This window comes from Schistocerca serialis, chromosome 4, assembly GCF_023864345.2.
Source record: "Schistocerca serialis cubense isolate TAMUIC-IGC-003099 chromosome 4, iqSchSeri2.2, whole genome shotgun sequence".
Lineage (NCBI taxonomy): Eukaryota > Metazoa > Arthropoda > Insecta > Orthoptera > Acrididae > Schistocerca > Schistocerca serialis.
This window is the reverse complement of record NC_064641.1, coordinates 658,131,389-658,150,917: the sequence shown is the minus strand read 5'-3', so window position 1 is coordinate 658,150,917 and position 19,529 is coordinate 658,131,389. Positions and strand designations below refer to the sequence as shown.

Sequence of the window (19,529 nt, the reverse complement as noted above, 5' to 3'; positions counted from 1 at the left end):
CGCCGGAGAAGACAGCAAAAACAGGTTTGTACACGCCGCGTCTTTCACGTTGGACAGAAGATACTAGTACGTACACACTATTTATCCAGCAAATTAAAAGGTAAGTGCCGTAAATTTGAACTTCTATACGCAGGTCCATATCGGATTCGCAGCATCCCTCACCCCAATGTTGTACACGTCGAAACCTTGAGAACCAGAAAATCGAAAGGCAATCACCATATCTCAAACATTAAACCGTTTATTGAGTGAAACCACTGTATGATTCAACACACTATGATGCCATTTACTAATGCAATTAATTCACCTGACTAATTAGTGATGATTATCGTATTTTTTCTTGGCAAGTGCCCGGCAAGGTAAGGTTAGCAGGTCGCTCTTCTTGTCGTTACACATCAGACCGTGCATATTTTTCCAGATGAATTTACACATTTATGACTATTTCTGCAATTATATTTATGTGACTACTTATTGATGATTATCGTATTTTTTCTTGGCAAGTGCCCGGCAAGGTAAGGTTAGCAGGTCGCTTTTCTTGTCGTTACACATCAGACCGTGCACATTTTCCACTTTTTTTTGTGTGTATGACTGTACTCCAGTTTTGTTTGTATGGACTATGAAATAGTTAAGATATAACACACACCAGTCGACTTTGACATTTTTTTGCCGTATGACATCTCAACATCGTGACTGTTTCACATTTTTTTTGCTGCTGCATTGTATTATTCTGTGTATATTTTTGTTTTTGAACACTGTCAATGCCTTTGACATATTACGTTTTCTGTCATGTTATGCTGTATGGTTAATTGTGTCACCATAAACCAGTCATTATTTAGTGGGTATAGGATTTAAATGCAAGACATTAATCTTTGTTCATCAATTTCAGTAAGAAATGGTGCGTGTAAGAAATAAATTCAACAGAAATGGGAATTTCACCTACGGGATAAACGAAGGGAGATGCAATAACTTTATGAGGAAGAGTAAATGGATCAGGATTAACAAGCATTAACAAGAATATACTATATTCATCGAAGAATAGCAGTCTTAACTAATTTTTTCTTTCAGAATACAAGGTGATTGATGCAGGCTGTCAGACTGAACTACACGTCTTAGTTTTAGTGATGAAATATGCTAGAGATAAGGAATAGTTATGAAATGAGTAATGAAGTGATTTTTTGCAGATGATAATGAATACTGATGAATAATGATGAAGGATATGGTATTATGAATAATGAAGTTTTTCTTTACAGGTGATGATAATGGTGAGGTTATGATGATATGGATAATGAAGTTTTTTTTCTTTACAGATGAGGATAATGTTGAAGTAATGTATTTATGCTACGTAGTTATTTAAGTATTTGTTGCAGTTTGCTTTGACAGCAGGTGTTACATTGCATAGTAGGATGACTGAAAGTTTTGGAAAGGACAGCTATGGAACACATTTTTATACACACTTCACTGCCTGTTAATTCGAAGTTCACTACTTTTCAGCATAGTGTGCGTTTCTTCTTTCAGGTCAATAATCCGTTTTTGTATTTTTTTTCCAGGAGAAGTTTTTCATGACACTTACTAAACCTGTTACTTATTATACCTGTTCTAGTACTTGCATTTTTATATTTTTTACCCATTTGTGTTTATCATTTATAAATGTGATCACATGTACTGCCTTGTTACATAATCTTGCTACAGCTGACTCATGACGAATGACGTTACCTATCCTCATTTGCAGCAATAGGTCAAAAGCAAATAGTGTTATGTTTCAGCAATTAATTATCGATCCCAACGCAATGCATTGCTAACAAAAAAAAAAAAAAAAAAAAAAAAATGTGTTACCAGTCCCACATAATGTCACTAGTTTATGATAATTCTGAATAATACTGATCAACTCTGAATAGCATGTCACTTGATTAATGACCTCTTAATGAGACTATATTCAAAATGATGCTTTGTCACTAGCTAATAACTGCCACTGTTTATTATAATGATACTACTTATAATGCTTGTGATTACTAATGATTTGACTGTAATTAACTGATTTTAATAATGACTTTGTAATGATCTGAATACTACTGAATGAGGAACACTGTTTATTGTAATGAGTACTTGTAATGCCCATGATTATTAATGCTATGACTGTAATTAACTGATTTTTAATAATGACTTCGTAATAATCTGAATAATACTGAATGATGATTTTATTCAATACTTGCTGGCCACTGAGTGCCAATAATTAATGTCACTTGAAGAATTGTGATTAATTATGCCATTGATTAGCTCTTGTTTCCAATGTTGATACTTTGTAACCAGAAAAGAAAGTGACTGTTTAATAATGCTTTGTAATTAGAAGAAGGCTACTGATTCTTAATAGATTGGAATGACAAATGATTAATTAACTGTCATTAGGATGTTTTGTAATTAGAAGGCTAATGAATCTTAATTACTGTTTAATAATGCTTTGTAATTAGGAGAAGGGTAATAATTCTTACTACATTGGAATCACATAATTAATTAACTATGGTACTGTTTAATAATGCTTTGTAATTAATTAAGGCTAATAATTCTTACTATATTGAAATGACAAATGATCAATTAATTAACTGTAATTAGACAAATGATTAATTAACGACAAATGATTAATTAACTGTAATTAGACAAATGATTAATTAACGCCAAATGATTAATTAACTGTAATTAGACAAATGATTAATTAACGACAAATGATTAATTAACTGTAATTATACAAATGATTAATTAACTGTAATTAGACAAATGATTAATTAATGACAAATGATTAATTAACTGTAATTAGGAGAAGGTTAATGATTCTTAACTATACTCTATAACTGAAAAGAATGCAATCATTTCATAATGCTTTGTAACTAGAAAAAGAAGATTACTGATTCTATGTACAACAATTAATGAACATTTTTCTGTAATACTACATACTTGGTACAGAAATGTTCAATAACTGGGCTATGAATGCCACAAACTACTAATTAAGTCTGTAATTGTCAATATTATGTGACATAATGTCCTTCTCCTCATAAGCTAACTACCCTGAATTACTGCAATGTCCATTTGTCCTGTTTATCCTAGTGATCATGGAGCACTATCTTTGGTTTTGCACTAATTCTACGATGGTGTGCCTTGTAAGAGTGTGGTGTTGACACGACATGCTGTCCACCACCATGAGCGATGAAGACATTATTATGGTCCCACTGTTTGGTGTACGTAATGTACTGCCAAAATGAAAACATGGAACATTACTACGACAGTTCAGTGTCTTGGCTACACTGATAAATTCTGATGGGAAAAGAACTTCAAGTTGTGTCACTTGGTGTTGTACTTCTGTGGAAAGATATGGACTTTCAGAGCAGCTGTGTGCAATCTAAAGTGCTACAACCATGATGCAATCCTTCCCTTCCCTATCCTGATTCTTGTCACATAAAGAAAAAATTTTTTGGTAACATCATTTATGTTCATAGGTTATACATTTTTCGATTCGCTAAACTCCAGTGTGAGTACACTTATGTCACTGGTCGACATGATGTTTGCCATTATGTTTATTTGTTGTGAAAATGCTAAAGACATTTTTCAGTGCATGTGCACTTTGGACATGGTTTTTTTTTTTGCCATTATGTTTATTTGTTGTGAAAATGCTAAAGACATTTTTCAGTGCATGTACACTTGTCAACATAATATTTTTTGCCAGTCTGTTTATTTGTTCTGAATATGCTAAAGAATTTTTTCAGTGCCTGTGCACTTTATTATCTGTCAAATAATTTGTATATACTTTTCTGATTTGCTACTATGTTTTGTACTCACATTTTGTGGTTACACTATCCTGGCAGGGTCGCCAAGTGTAACCTCCCCACAAATTTTTTAAAAGAAAATATGACAATACTTAATAGAAATGGGAACCAAGTGTAACCTCCCCACAAAAAATTTTAAAAGAAAGGACGATACTAATTAGAAATGCTGATGGACATTGCTCTATGCGTAACCTGCCCACAATGAAATGTACTGACAATGGCAACAAAAATGTGAAATTCGCAATCTGACTCAAATATAAATTCCTGATGAAAAATTAAAGTCCATTCAGTGATAAGAAAATTTAATTAAACCGAAATATCGGTCTTTGGCCCTGTGTAAAACAATCAGAATTGAAGTCTTACCTCAGAATAAATGGATATCACATATCTGCTCTTGTTGTTGCGCACCGCTTGGAGGAACTGTATTGCAAATAATAATATTCTCTTTTTTTGTGATTTTAGTGGAATTTTTCTTCAAAAGAAGTGGAATGAAATGGGAAGTGCAACGAAATCTTGAGTTCAATAAAAAATTAAATTTTTGAGAAAATGCTTTTGAAATAAAAAAATTATTATTGGGAGACTTGTTGGAGAATAATTACAATAAATAAAATTTTTCATTATCTAATGATTATATTAATTAACAGTATACCTTATTCCTCATCTTGACCAGTGTTGCCGACCGCCTACATCACACAACCGCACTGGGCTGCTACTACTGACCGACCGCTCTGCATGACGACTACAGACTCGCAACGACTGACTACTGACAGACTCGCAACGACTGAACTGACAGACTCGCAACGACTGAACTGACTGAGAACCGCTCGCAACACTCGCGCGGTCAAGCGCATACTCTCTGGTCACAGATGCTACAATGCCTCGCCATCGCTGCTATGTTACATACGTGTTTCAAAGATAGAGAAAAACATTTCTATTAAAGGTCACAAAGGTACGCACAGTTGCATGACTAAATTTGTCGTATAAAAAGAAACAAAATTAAACAAGATTAGGAAAGGAATGTTTGCAATGTAAGTGAGGGTAGCACAGATTTCCACGAGTGATAATACTGTAAGGTGCGGAGAGTATGTGGGAAGATACACAACATTTTCTAGAGATGCGACAAGATTTCAAACGAAAAGTGCCATCTTAATCAAGAGGAGTATTTTAACTTCTTTGAGGAGCTTCGTGCTGAAATGTGATACTTTAACGCGCAGAAACAATAATGCCTGTGACGCTTACTGCTTCGCCTGAAGCCAAGGAGACAGCGAGACCACCTCATCCGCACGGCCCACCTGCTCTTGTCGACAACACATCAACGTCTGCAGACAGCTTACATCCCGCCCGAAGACAGCGACACCTGCTGGCTGCGATGAACGCGACGGCGCTGCAACGGTTCCTCTCCGTTCTTTTGCAATTTTCCCTCTATTTGTTTAATTATTTCGTATTTTACTGATGTGCAACGAACTCATCCGTTTCCTCTTTGTCCTTTTGTGCCTTGCATTTTATTTATTAACTTACTTAGTAGTTACTGATGTGCACCTTTCCACTCTCCATATTTTATTATCACGTGCGGAATTCTGTTACTACCATCAGTTGATATGCCAACATTGTTTCTTTAGAGTATTTTGGTTATTTTTGTTTTTATACGCTGATATAATCACGTAACTGTGCACACCTTTGAGCCCTGCAGCAGATGTGCTATTTTAAACAGTAACATCATCGGACACACAACAGTTAGCTGTACGTATTTGTACTATGTGACCAGTTACTCACTGTAACGGTATTTTAATGATGTGTTCTCTCTCATTTTTATACAACATATATTGTAAGTCGAAGAACTTTGTGCGAACAAATCTTTTAAATATGACTGCTTGAGTAATTGAAACTGGCCATAATTTTATAAATGTGCCATCAAGACAAATTTTATATAGAAAATCAAGAGGGTGTACTCCACATGTTTGACCATTCAGGTCATATAAAATTCTTCCCACGTTTCTACCAGAACAAATGTTTTTAGTCACGAATCGAATTATTTTTACCAGTCGACTAAATGAATGATAATGCCAAGCACTGAACAGTTAACGGCCTTTAGCGTACAAATCCTGCTTGGAAGTCGTTAGCCGGCCGGAGTGGCCGTGCGGTTCTAGGCACTACAGTCTGGAACCGAGCGACCGCTACGGTCGCAGGTTCGAATCCTGCCTCGGGCATGGATGTGTGTGATGTCCTTAGGTTAGTCAGGTTTAAGTAGTTCTAAGTTCTAGGCGACTGATTACCTAAGAAGTTAGGTCGCATAGTGCTCAGAGCCATTTGAACCATTTGGAAGTCGTTAGTTAAGCATTATTTTCAATTATATTGCAACAACAATTAAAAATAACGAAGAGTAATGAGATCTCGGGAACACACTTGTCCAGATTACATATTTAAGTGATTAACACTGCAAGATCATTGGTTAATGTAAGCGCGAGATAAGCAAATACAAAATGCTGCTACATTAATAACCGGTGTAACTGCTAGAATATTGAATGCAAGTATGCAGAGGTGCATAAATTGTATTGTACAAGCGCCAGATGTCAGTTTGCGGGATGGAGTTCCATGAGTGTTGCACTTGTCGGTCAATACATGGACGGTTAGCGCTAGTTGCCGATGACGCTGGAGCTGTCATCCAATGATGTCCATTATGTGCTCGATTGGAGACTGATCTAGTGATTGGGCAGGCCAAGGCAACATGTTGACACACTGTAGAGCGTGTTCGGTTACAGCAGCGATATATGGACGTGCGTTATCCTGTTGAAAAACGTCTCCTGGAACGATGTTCATGAATGCCAGTACAACAGGTCCAGTCATCAGATTGAGGTTCAAATTGGCTGCGTCTGATAACCACGAGGGCGTTCCTGCCGTCATACGAAATCGCATCCTAGACTACGACTGCAGGTGTAGGTCCTGGGTGTCTAGCCCGCAGACACGTTGGTTGCAAACCCTCAACTGGCCACTTCCTAACCGCCTCACGGACGTCAGTGGCATCGCATCAGAACCAGCTGTAATCAGAAAACACAACTTCCACTCTGCCCTCCAATGATCTATTGCTTGACACCACTTAAGCCGCAAATGGTGGTGGTTTGGGGCTACTAGGCATCTGGCTCGAGCTGTTCTTGAAGTAACAGATTTATAACAGAATGAGATTCTCACTCTGCAGCAGAGTGTGCGCTGATATGAAACTTCTGGTAGATTAAAACTGTGTGCCGGACCGAGACTCCAACTCGGGACATTTGCCTTTCGCGGGCAAGTGCTCTACCAACTGAGCTACCCAGGCAGGACTCACGACTTGTCCTCACAGCTTTAATTCTGCCAGTACCTCGTCTCCTAAGTTCCAAACTTCACAGAAGCTCTTCTGCAAACCTTGCAAGTTTCAAATTTATAACAGTTCGATGTGTCAGTGTAGTGCCAGTTGCTGCTGATGCAGTACGACGCACCAGAGCCGTATGTCGAGCACGATGCAGTACTGACACGTGGCCGCCTGGAGCCCAATCTTCTTGCCACCTTACGTTCCTGGGAGCTCCGCTGCCAGCGGTCATGTTCAGTGGCTACATTCCTGTCAAGCCTTTTTGCAGTGACACAGAAGCAACTTTCAGCTTCTCGTAACCCTATTACGCTACTTCGCTCAAACTCGTGAAGTGTTTATAAAGACGCCTTTGTCGCCTTAAAGACATTCTTGACTAACGTCATCTCACCAAGTTCAATCTCAAACGTGACTAACGCTCAACCATTAAGACGAGTATTTAAAGCAAACATGGTTATATACTCATACCGGCGCTGCTAACACCACTCTTATACGACTGGTGTAGAAACATGCCTATCAACTTCCGTTAATGTCACACAACTCCTCCTTGGCGTTACGATTTTTTTTTTCCATCAGTGTATTAGGTCGGTGCATTTCGTCGCGTTTTCCCAGAAGCTTAATAAGCACAGCAGATACACAAAAGAGAGACATATTAGTCACCAATAATATATTCACCATTTACAATGCTGAGGTAACGTTTCCATTCCGCAGTTGTAGAAATCGGGTAGTTTTGAGGCGAAGAACTCGTCGAGACATGTGCGGAGCACATTTTCATTTAGAAAGGAAGATTCTTGGAGACTGTTACACAGAAACCGGAAAAGGTTTTTAAGGGTAGAGCCAGTCCACGTCCACACCAAGGAGGTAATCGTCTCAAAATATCGACTGCCACCACCGTATTTGTTAGTAACTTCTAGAGGACTTCACGGGATGTGGGACCGTGATGTTATCCGTAACTATGGGTAGGACTGCCCACTAATACGGTTGCATCGAGGAGATAGATAGTGGACTGAAAGCGAACGAAGGGTAACGTTTCAAAGCTCAGAGAGGAATGAAGTTGCTGCTGCTTGTAATCGCTCAATGTCATTCAATATGATCACGACGACACCCCTCGATCGACGTTAACACTCGTGATGTCACTCGCCTTCATACATAGCAGTGGACGTTTGAAAATTCGTGACGCTAGCTCAATGGTCGACAGTTGATTTAAATGTATTTCCCGGCTGACTCTTAATTCAATTACTGCCACGGGGGTGAGGAGAAAGAACACATCCTGGTGGTACCAGCATTATGCTTATTTAGATGTTCGATTAATGTGAATGGTTTGCAATGTTCCAGCGATTCTGTTCGAACTCTATGCTGATGTACCGACAAGGACCATTTTCGCAGATAAACATGCAAGTACGTAATGGATGTTCAGTTTCTCAATATAGTTCGCCGCACTCACACGTTATACATCCGCTGTAAGAACAATTTCATGCATTTACATTTTTTGGGGTCCCACAATATTGGTTGGCTAAATATTATGACGATACGTTGCATACAACTTCCACAGATATTGTTTATCATGTTGTCAAGACTACGTAATGAAGCCAAAATCGTGGATAAAATTGAAATGTAGTTTGCTTATTAACACTTCTCTTTTCACTAATTAAATATGAAATATGAATCGGGATTGGAGGTGATGATCCTATCCTTCTTTTTTAGTATTTTAGGTCCCCGTTAATTAATATCTGGTAGTTAATAAGCGAACTATTTTTTATGCTGGCGCGTTGTTTGTATCAGTTACCCCCGCAAACGTCCAAGGATAAGATTCTATTAATGTTCCGCGCACACGCGTTTCACCATTTTATAAAATGCAGAATTACGTAAACTATAGCTTTCCGTTGCGCACAACTTTCGTAGGTTCCACAACCATAATAGTTTCCCAAGAGTATTTTTCCCAGCTAACACAAAGTTCGAATTATGTTGTCGGATTCATTTTCACTCCACGCGACAATAAACGTCTCTGATCACTTCGTCACTCGTAATGTATTTTAAACGTGCTTGAAGAGTCTTTAAATAATCTCCTTAACGAATTTCGCAGTCGCGTACCACTTTTTCATCGACTAGCCCGATCGCGATAACTGAAGGTAGAGAGCTCAATAATGTGTTACATGTTCTTTTATATGTATTAAAAAACAAACGCACCGCTATATCTTTCTGTCCTGCTTGGTCTTTGCTACTTTGCTTTTTATTACTTTTCATTATATTGCTTCTTAGTAATACTGTGCAGTTATTTAAGTTTCGTATTACTTTCCCCTTTTTAATTCTTCCAAAATAAAGTCTATTTATCCCCCATTTTAATTAATATGATGCTAATTGACACGCCAGCCCGCAAAGTACCGTTATATGCTGCTGCTGATCGTAGGCCTTGGGCGAGGTATGCACGCAGATGCGTCAAGGTCTCCTCCTCCACAGGCAGGGCGGCTGCGCAGACGGCCCTCCCTGCCGCCATAACGGCTTTAAGGGCCGCTGTCGCTTGCTCCACTACGGCGCGAAGTTCGCCGCCGCTGCTCTTTTCGGGCAAGAGCTGCGTTCCGACCATCCGCCTTTGGGCGGTCGTCCCCGCTATTGGCGGCGAGAGCTTGTCACCGTGGTGTCCCTCTGCTGTACTGGACCGGTCTTAGCCCGTCGTCGTCGTTTTCGTCTTCTCTTCCGCTGCGTCGGTGCCGCGTTCGGCCCGGCTGTGGTTTGAAGAAGCCGGACAGCCACGCCAGCCGGCAACGTGTGGCCCGCCGCACCGAACACAGTTCGGCAGAACTTCTCTGCCGCGGTCACAGCTGCAGCTGCAACTGTCATGCTCACCTGAACACATAATGCAACTACTGCGTTGGCCTCTCGCCCTGGCACTTTAAGCACTGACGCCGAAGGTTCTGCTGTCAACAGGGAAAGCCCAGCAACTGCCTCAGTCAGATGACTTCGCTAGCACAGTCGCTCGTTTGCACTGCGACAGCAAATAGCGGCATTCTCCTCTTGTTGGTTCTGTTATGCAGCCGTAAATCTGCATTATCGAACCCTGCTCGCAACAGCCGTTCTCGGACTGTAGTCTCGTCACTACACCAAGGCAACTCACAGTCCTTACAGCAGTGGTCTTCTCTTGCTCCAGTGGCGCATCGGCAATATGGCGGCCACAGCGCTCTTGATCGCCGTGAGGTCGGCCGTGTTCGCCACCTGCACGCAGATCATCGAATCTGAATCTACAGGCTCGTAGACTACCTCATGCTTTGTGCAGCTCGTCATCAAGTCGAACAGCGCTGTCCGCCCGCCTCTACAGTTGACGTACAAAGGCGAAACAGGCTACAACTCTTCTCGAATCTTCTTGGCGTGGTCGGCAGACTCAGTGAGCTGCACGACCTTCGTGGGGGCAGGTTTTTTCCGCACAGCTTTTCTCCCCATGCAGTGGCGCGGAGAGCTCGGCAGTTGTTAAACAACGTCCGACAATTTACGTTTCGCCGCGATCACAGCACAGAATTTCTTCACAAGCTCTCTTCGACCCAGCAGCGATCCGCAAGCCTCGCTGGCTCGGGCCGTACTCCGACACGAGCGTAAAAGGTGAAAAACCGAGAGCGCAAGAGCAGGTGAATAAGGTGGGTGAGGCACAACTTCCCACTCCAACTCCTCAACAGTGCTTTTTACCAGTCTAACAGAACGCTGGCTGTCGTTATGGTGGAGTAGCATCGCTACACCCAGTCAAATGGCTCTGAGCACTATGGGACTTAACATCTAAGGTCATCAGTCCCCTAGAACTTAGAACTACTTAAACCTAACCAACCCATGGACATCACAAACATCCATGCCCGAGGCAGGATTCGAACCTGCAACCGTAGCGATCGCGCGGTTCCAGACTGAAGCGCCTAGAACCGCTCGGCCACACTGGCCGGCTACATGCAGTCGCTCCGGTCGCTGTTCTTGGTTTGCGCCTGCAAGACGTCTCAGTTGTTGACAATAAGTGTCAGCAGTGATGGTTATAACTCGGGGAAGCAATTCGTAGTACACACACCGTCGCTGTTCCACCAGATGCATAGCATTATCTTTTGCGGATGAACGCAGGTGTTTGTAAGGGATGTTCATGCTTTGTTTGAGCTGAACCATTACTTTCTTTTCCTTATGTTAGCACAAACCCACCCACCATTTCTCGTCACCCGTAACGGCACAGGATGGGAATGATCGGTGTTGTTCACGAACCAATCGATGGTGAGCAAGCAGAGATGCTCATATGGCGACCTGCTGAATAGTGATTTGGCTTAGAGCATGAGGGATCCACACAAATACGATTTCTGAACCTTCCCCATCGCATTCAACTGTTGCAAGATGGTGGAATGATCACACTTAATCACATTTGCCAGTTCCTGGAGTGGATTGACATGGATCATTGTGCATTAATGTCTTTAAACGATCATCATCAAACCCCGAAGGTCTTCCTGAACGTCGAGGAGTCACAAATGTGAAAACGGTCCTCTTAAAACAAGAAAACCATTTTCTTACCATGGTCTATCCAATGACACTATCTTCATACACGGCAAAAATGTTCATGGGTGTCTCCGCTGCTGTCACCCCTCTACTGAGTTCAGACACAAGAATATATCGTAAATGTCCCTCTTTCTCCACTTAGATCTATATTTTCTCTCATCCACAGCTCCAGTCACTATCTGCAAATGACAATATGTAAGCTCAAACAGCAACAGTGAACTACAAATAAATCACGACAATTGATAAAGAAACACGTAGCAGCCGGGATACCAACACGCAAAAGGAAAACGCTAAGAACTTACCCAAATATTTCCCCGCAAATGTAAAGTCTGATGAGTTGGTATTAGATATTCATGGATTCTGTGTGGGAAAACACTTTAGCAGTCATGAACAATATTTATACATTACTATACGAAATGAGTCCGCCGCTCGTGACTCGCGGTAGCGTTCTCGCTTCCCGAACATGGGGTCCCGGGTTCGATTCCCGGCGGGGCCAGGGATCTTCACCTTCCCCGACATGACTGGGTGTTGTTGTGACGTCTTCATAATCATCATTAATCCCAATTACGGTCGGAGGAAGGCAACGGCAAACCACCTCCATGAGGACCTTGCCTAGTACGGCGGTGCGGGTTTCCCGCATCGTTTCCCTACGATCTGCAAGAAGCATGGGACTTCATTTCATTTCATACGAAATGAGTGAAGTTTTTCACTTTCAATAACCATAATAGACTGTTTTGCTTACAGACACGCAAGTCGGTTCAGATTTGAACCTTTTTATTCGCTAACGACTTCGGTACTTAATATCCAACATCCCCGGGCCGGTTATTTATCTTTTATTGTAAACAGATAATAACTTATTATAGAGCAACACCATAGAATCACGAATAAGAAGTAGCGAGGAGAAAACGTTTATACAATAGGGAACTGTGAAACATATTTTATCGGACATATGACGTGAGACAACAGAAAGTATTATGAAGAATAGACTAGGTAAGAGTTCTATGGAAGTTGGAGGGACCGTTTATGAGACAGCCCCTAAAAGGGATCTAGCAACAGAAACTTGATATTGAATCCTACAGCGGAGGAAGAATGACTGATACACTCGTATGTACTATGGTCGCACCACGAGATGTTGGCCGTCAGAGGGTCGAGGGGTACGGAAAGAGGGAAGTGGCCTCTGCGCATGCTTAACACGTGTAGCGAAGTCCTGACGGCAAACATCAGCCGTCTCAGTGTAAGGTGTAAAGTGGGCCAATGTTGGCAGTTGAAGCTATATCGTCGGCTGTTACAGATGGCGGCATCAAATAACAATAATGACTTGTTTGTTGGTACGTGCGTGTCTGTGTTTTAGTGGTGAGTCATGTCTATGTTGTACATGCATGTTACTGGTAAAAGTACAGAAATGTAGCAATAGCAACAAGTAATTTTGTTAAGCAGTAGGCTTACTTTTCAATACTTACCCAGTGTTTAATCAGGCCGTATGAGCCTGTAAAGTGAGTGCATATATGGGTATCAGTCTCTTGATTTTATGTCACAAAGCGGTACTGATCAATTCAAAATTACATATTCATTTGCAATTTTGTGACTAAAGTATTTAATTTTCAAGTAGGGGCCGCGTAAAAAATCAGTTACGCATGTGATCCTCTCACAACCAGGAAACCAACTACTTCTTTTTATTTACCTTGTAAAAATTCAGTACAGAATAATTATTTTAATTTGCGCATTTAACTATATAATTTCCAATTAATGTAACAAGTACACAAAATCACGAAAACAACCAATATTTTCTTTGTATTGCAATATCTTTGTCTTGGTGTCGAGAGCCTTTCGGTGGGAGAGCTCATTGTCTGTTTTGACATTGTCTGTTGCTGATTGGCCAGGATGGTGAAGTGTTCTAACACATGAACAGTCTGTATATTATATGAAGGGATGTGATATGAACGCACTGCAGAGTGAATAAACATAATCAGTTCTAATTGGCTCTGAGCACTATGGGACTTAATTTCTGAGGTCATCAGTCCCCTAGAACTTAGTACTACTTAAACCTAACTAACCACACACATCCATGCCCCAGGCAAGATTCGAACCTGCGACAATAGCATTCGCGCGGTTCCGGACTGAAGCGCCTAGAACCGCTCGGCCACACAGGCCGGCAAGTTTTAATTCATTTGTTTGATTTGAAAAAAACCCGAACCACATGAAGTCCTGCAAAATATAAAAGAATGAACCTACGAATTTTCCACGGATAATGGCTTAGTCATTACAATACTCAGCGTGAGGAACCAGACATAAGCATAAAATAGATGTGCGTTTCCTGTTTTCGAAAAGTTTTAAATTATATTGCAAAAAACACTTGTAAATTCTTTTTAAGTAAACTAGAATCACAGTTAACCACCGTATAAAAAAATGGTTCAAATGGCTCTGAGCACTATGGGACTTAACTGCTGTGGTCATCAGTCCCCTAGAACTTAGAACTACTTAAACCTAACTAACCTAAGGACATGACACACATCCATGCCCGAGACAGGATTCGAACCTGCGACCGTAGCGGTCACGCGGTTCCAGACTGTAGCACCTAGAACCGCACGGCCACTCCGGCCGGCCCACCGTATAACATCTATATTTGCGAATGATGAGAATAGATGTAATGGTTCTGTAAACGATCAAACCATCAGTCAGACTTCACTTGTTTGTCAATATATTTGACAGTGTTTGGATTTGTTTGTCAAACATAGACTGTTTGACCCTTTTGAGAAAAATTTTGATTGACAGCCGAACTGTCAAGAGGTCGGACGTAGTCTGCGTTGATGTTTCGCCTTTAATGTTTAGCGAGAATGAGTTCTTTTATTACAGTTTGTCTCACTGTTTCGTGAATTTTCACAGTTGTGGACAGTACGATCAGAAACGTGTATAGATAAAAACAAAAAATGGGCCGGTGTGAGTAGGACTCCCGCATTGAGGGTTCCGAGAAACGTAATTATGTGTACACATAGTTTGTCCGTCCTGGGAACGGAGGAATTTGACTATTTTTGCCTGTTATCCACATTGATACTGGCAAGATATCGATCCCAGTCTTTCGAGAATTTTTTAATTTCAAGTCTGAAGTCGGACAACAAATGAAAAAAGAAATATTTTCTTGTGTGATATAATGACAGATTAGCAAGACGTGTGAGACAGGCGAAATACCCTCAGATTTCAAGAGGAATATAATAATTACAATCCCAAAGAAAGCAGGTGCTGACAGAAGTGAAAATTACCGAACTATCAGTTTAATAAGCCACTGCTGCAAAATACTAACACGAATTCTTTACAAACGAATGGAAAAACTGGCAGAAGCCGACCTCGGGGAAGATCAGTTTGGATTCCGTAGAAATGTTGGAACACGTGAGGCAATACTGGCCCTACGACTTATCTTAGAAGGTAGATTAAGGAAAGGCAAACCTACGTTTCTAGCATTTGTAGACTTAGAGAAAGCTTTTGACAATGTTGACTGGGATACTCTCTTTCAAATTCTGAAGGTAGCAGGGATAAAATACAGGGAGCGAAAGGCTATTTACAATTTATATAGAAACCAGATGGCAGTTATAAGAGCCGAGGGGCATGAGAGAGAAGCAGTTGTTGGGAAGGGAGTGAGACAAGGTTGTACCCTATCCCCGATGTTAGTCAATCTGTATATTGAGCAAGCAGTAAAGGAAACAAAAGAAAAATTCGGCGTAGGAATTAAAATCCATGGACAGAAATAAAAACTTTGAGATTCGCCGATGACACTGTCATTCTGTCAGACAGCAAAGGACCTGGAAGAGCAGCAGAACGGAATGGACAGTGTCTTGAAAGGAGGATAGAATATGAACATCAACAAAAACAAAACGAGGATAATGGAATGTAGTCGAATTAAATCGGGTGATGCTGAGGGTATTAGATTAGGAAATGAGACGCTTAAAGTAGTTTTGCCATTTGGGGAGCCAAATAACTGATGATGGTCGAAGTAGAGAGGATATAAAATGTAGACTGGCAATGGAAAGGAAAGCGTTTCCGAAGAAGAGAAATGTGTTAACATCTAGTATAGATTTAAGTGACAGGAAGTCGTTTCTGAAAGTATTTGTATGGAGTGTAGCCATGTATGGAAGTGAAACATGGACGATAAATAGTTTGGACAAGAAGAGAAAAGAAGATTTCGAAATGTGGTGCTACAGAAGAATGCTGAAGTTTAGATGGGTAGATCACAAAACTAATGAGGAGGTATTGAATAGAATTGGAGAGAAGAGAAATTTGTGGCACAACTTGACTAGAAGAAGGGATCGCTTGGTAGGGCCCTTCTGAGGCATCAAAGGATCACCGATTTAGTATTGGAGGACAGCTTGGAGGGTACGGGGAGATGAAAAAGCTTGCACAGGATAGAGTAGCATGGAAAGCTGCATCAAACCAGTCTCTGAACTGAATACCACAACAAAAATAATGACAGATTAACAATTCTGGATTTTTTCCTTAATTGTACTGTGAAACCTCGCTTCTTGGCAAATTTCACGATTATAGGTCAATGGGAAGACCCTCTAGGTTTTGATGAATGAGTTTTCGAGTATGAAGCGGCGATATAAATGGCCATATTTTTTATTGAATTGTCCCAGAAGCTTACAAGTTTTACATGGGCCAAGGTACCATACACCTTAGTATGTGACATAAATTTGAACTTGGTTAGTCTAACTGTTCCTTAGAAAAATGATTCTTGACAGACAGACAGACGTGCCGACAACAGAGCGATGTCTTTATACAGAACGAGGCAAGGAACCCTCAAAAACAATGGCAAGTGCCTAAGTGGTAGCGTGCTGCGTGTTTCTCATCCATGTATTACGTAGGAAGACTTTAAGAAGAAAATCAATATTCCACGCACAACATAACAAGCGGGAGTGCAACAACAAAAAATTGAAGCTTTACGGTTCTTCCATGGACGATGTAAGTGTCCACATACTGTCATATTTTAATGAATTTTCATTAGAGAACCAAGCTGAGGAGAACAGATTTTCGCGTAACTATGTCTTCTTGTGTGAGTGCGAGGTTATTGGAAGTTTGGCTGTCCATTCGAAGACGGTTTATGTAATCATCAGTTTCTGAGTATAATATTTCTTTTAACAGATTTTCTTGAGTAGGCTATATTTATCTCTCAATTTCATATATTCCTCGAACATGGGTCCCGTTTTCTTGTCCTTCTTTACACACAGTGCTAAAGTAAATACAAGAAATGTTTTCAATTATTCAAAATGACAGTCACAATCGCATTATTTATTTTGCCGCCAACCGGTTTCGACCCGCGATGTGGTCATCTTCAGGGCAATTTACTCCATTTGGTCGCTCGCTGGAGTCGTCACACTGCCTGTGCACGGATGGTAACTACCAAATGTTTACAGGCAGGGTGACGACTCCAGCGAGCGACCAAATGGTGTAAATTGCCCTGAAGATGACCCCATACTGGGTTGAAACCGGTTGGCGGCAAAATAAAGAATGTGATTGTGACTGTCATTTTGAATAATTGATTATAAGTAAATTAATCGCTGTTTATCTCCATACAACTACGTTGTCTAAAAATTTAAGAAATGTTTTGTCTACATTGAAAGCCGTTCCCAGTAGTCTCAAAATACACCACGACACAATGCGCACAGCGTGACAGCTGCTTCAAAAAGTGCGGTTAAATTTTCAGTGTCTTCGCACTTGTTTGACAAACCCGTGGAATGGAAACAGTAAATTTGTCAAACAAGTTTTCTCTTTTGAAACTTCCTGGCAGATTAAAACTGTGTGCCGGACCGAGACTTGAACTCGGGACCTTTGCCTTTCGCGGGCAAGTGCTCTACCAACTGAGCTACCCAAGCACGACTCACGCCCCGTCCTCACAGCTTCACTTCCGCCAGTACCTCATCTCCGTCTTTCCAAACTTCACAGAAGCTCTCCTGCAAACCTGCAGTACTAGCACTCCTGGAAGAAAGGATATGCCGAGACATGGCTTAGCCACAGCCTGGGGGAAGTTTCCAGAATGAGATTTTCACTCTGCAGCGGAGTGTGCGCTGAAATGAAACTTCCTGGCAGATTAAAACTGTGTGCCAGACGGAGACTCGAACTCAGGACCTTTGCCTTTTTCGGGTAAGTGCTCTACCAACTGAGCTACCCAAGCACGACTCGCGCCCCGTTCTCACAGCTTCCCTTCCGCCAGTACCTCATCTCCCACCTTACAAGCTTAGAGCATTTGCCCGCGAAAGGCAAAGGTCCCGAGTTAGAGTCTCGGTCCGGCACACAGTTTTAATCTTCCAGGAAGTTTATCAGCGCACACTCCGCTGCAGAGTGAAAATCTAACTCAAGTTTTCTCGTTTGCAGGTGCGTTAACGTTAGAAGCCGCAGTAATGGACCATCGCCAGCTGTTCTCACCTGAGTCAGACTCCTGGCTGTCGGTGACATCATCTTCCCACGATACGTGCGTCTGCTTCTTGAAACGACACCTCGGCTGGCGTGTGCGTGACGACATGGGTTTACGCCTGTGACTCGAGTGCGCAACCTCTTAACGACGAGACTCGTTGATCAGCAAACCCACTGGAGGTGGCGGCCACGTCACGCTCGCGAAGCGAGACACCGCTCGTAGGTGAGTGGCGACACCTGACGGATGCGAAATTGTCTTGGCAAAGCGCCGGCGCTGCCTGCACCTGTTGGCTGCCGCCACTGTGTGCCTCCGGCGTCGGCGGCTGTCGGGCCGGCGCCGGCCGAGCCCGGACTTCCGCCGATACCCCGGCTGCATCCGTGTGTGTGTGTGTGTGTGTGTGTGTGTGTGTGTGTGTGTGTGTGTGTGTTGTGTGTGTGTCGAGGAAAATCCAGTAGCACGCCGCTAGGTGAGCGAAAACAAATGGTCTTTCCAGTGGTAACTTGCAGTTCATGCGGTAACGGAACAACGCTGCCCCCCCCTTCTAACAGCCGTGTACCGCAATTCTCTAGAGGAAGGGAAGGTTCCAAATGATTGGAAAAGAGCGCAGGTAATTCCAGTTTTCAAGAAGGGTCGTCGAGTAGATGCGCAAAACTATAGGCCTGTATCTCTGACATCGATCTGTTGTAGAATTTTAGAACATGTTTTTTGCTCGCGTATCATGTCATTTCTGGAAACCCAGAATCTTCTCTGTAGGAATCAACATGGATTCCGGAAACAGCGATTGTATGAGACCCCAACTCGCTTTATTTGTTCATGATACCCGGAAAATATTAGATACAGGCTCTCAGGTAGATGCCATTTTCCTTGACTTCCGGAAGGCGTTCGATACAGTTCCGCACTGCCGCCTGATAAACAAAGTAACAGCCTACGGAATATCAGACCAGCTGTGTGGCTGGATTCAAGAATTTTTAGCAAACAGAACACAGCATGTTATTCTCAATGGAGAGACGTCTACAGACGTTAAAGTAACCTCTCACGTGCCACAAGGGAGTGTTATGGGACCATTGCTTTTCACAATATACACAAATGACCTAGTAGATAGTGTTGGAAGTTCCATGCGGCTTTTCGCGGATGATGCTGTAGTATATAGAGAAGTTGCAGCATTACAAAATTGCAGCGAAATGCAGGAAGATCTGCAGCGGATAGGCACTTGGTGCAGGGAGTGGCAACTGACCCTTAACATAGACAAATGTAATGTATTGCGAATACATAGAAAGAAGGATCCTTTATTGTATGATTATATGATAGCGGAACAAACAGTGGTAGCAGTTACTTCCGTAAAATATCCAGGAGTATGTGTTCGGAACGCTCTGAAGTGGAATGATCATATAAAATTAATTGTTGGTAAGGCGAGTGCCAGGTTGAGATTCATTGGGAGAGTCCTTAGAAAATGTAGTCCATCAACAAAGAAGGT

At 41.7% G+C, this 19,529-nt stretch overlaps 1 protein-coding gene across 1 annotated transcript in view; it reads right to left on the bottom strand.

Moving 5' to 3' along the window:
• LOC126474668 (anoctamin-7-like) overlaps positions 1-18,088 on the bottom strand; it is a 290,663-nt gene extending 272,575 nt beyond the window's left edge. The window contains exon 1 of the mRNA XM_050102146.1: positions 18,067-18,088. The gene's annotated coding sequence lies outside the window, so the exon portion shown is untranslated. The remainder of the gene's footprint in view (positions 1-18,066) is intronic.
• Positions 18,089-19,529: the final 1,441 nt, after the last annotated feature.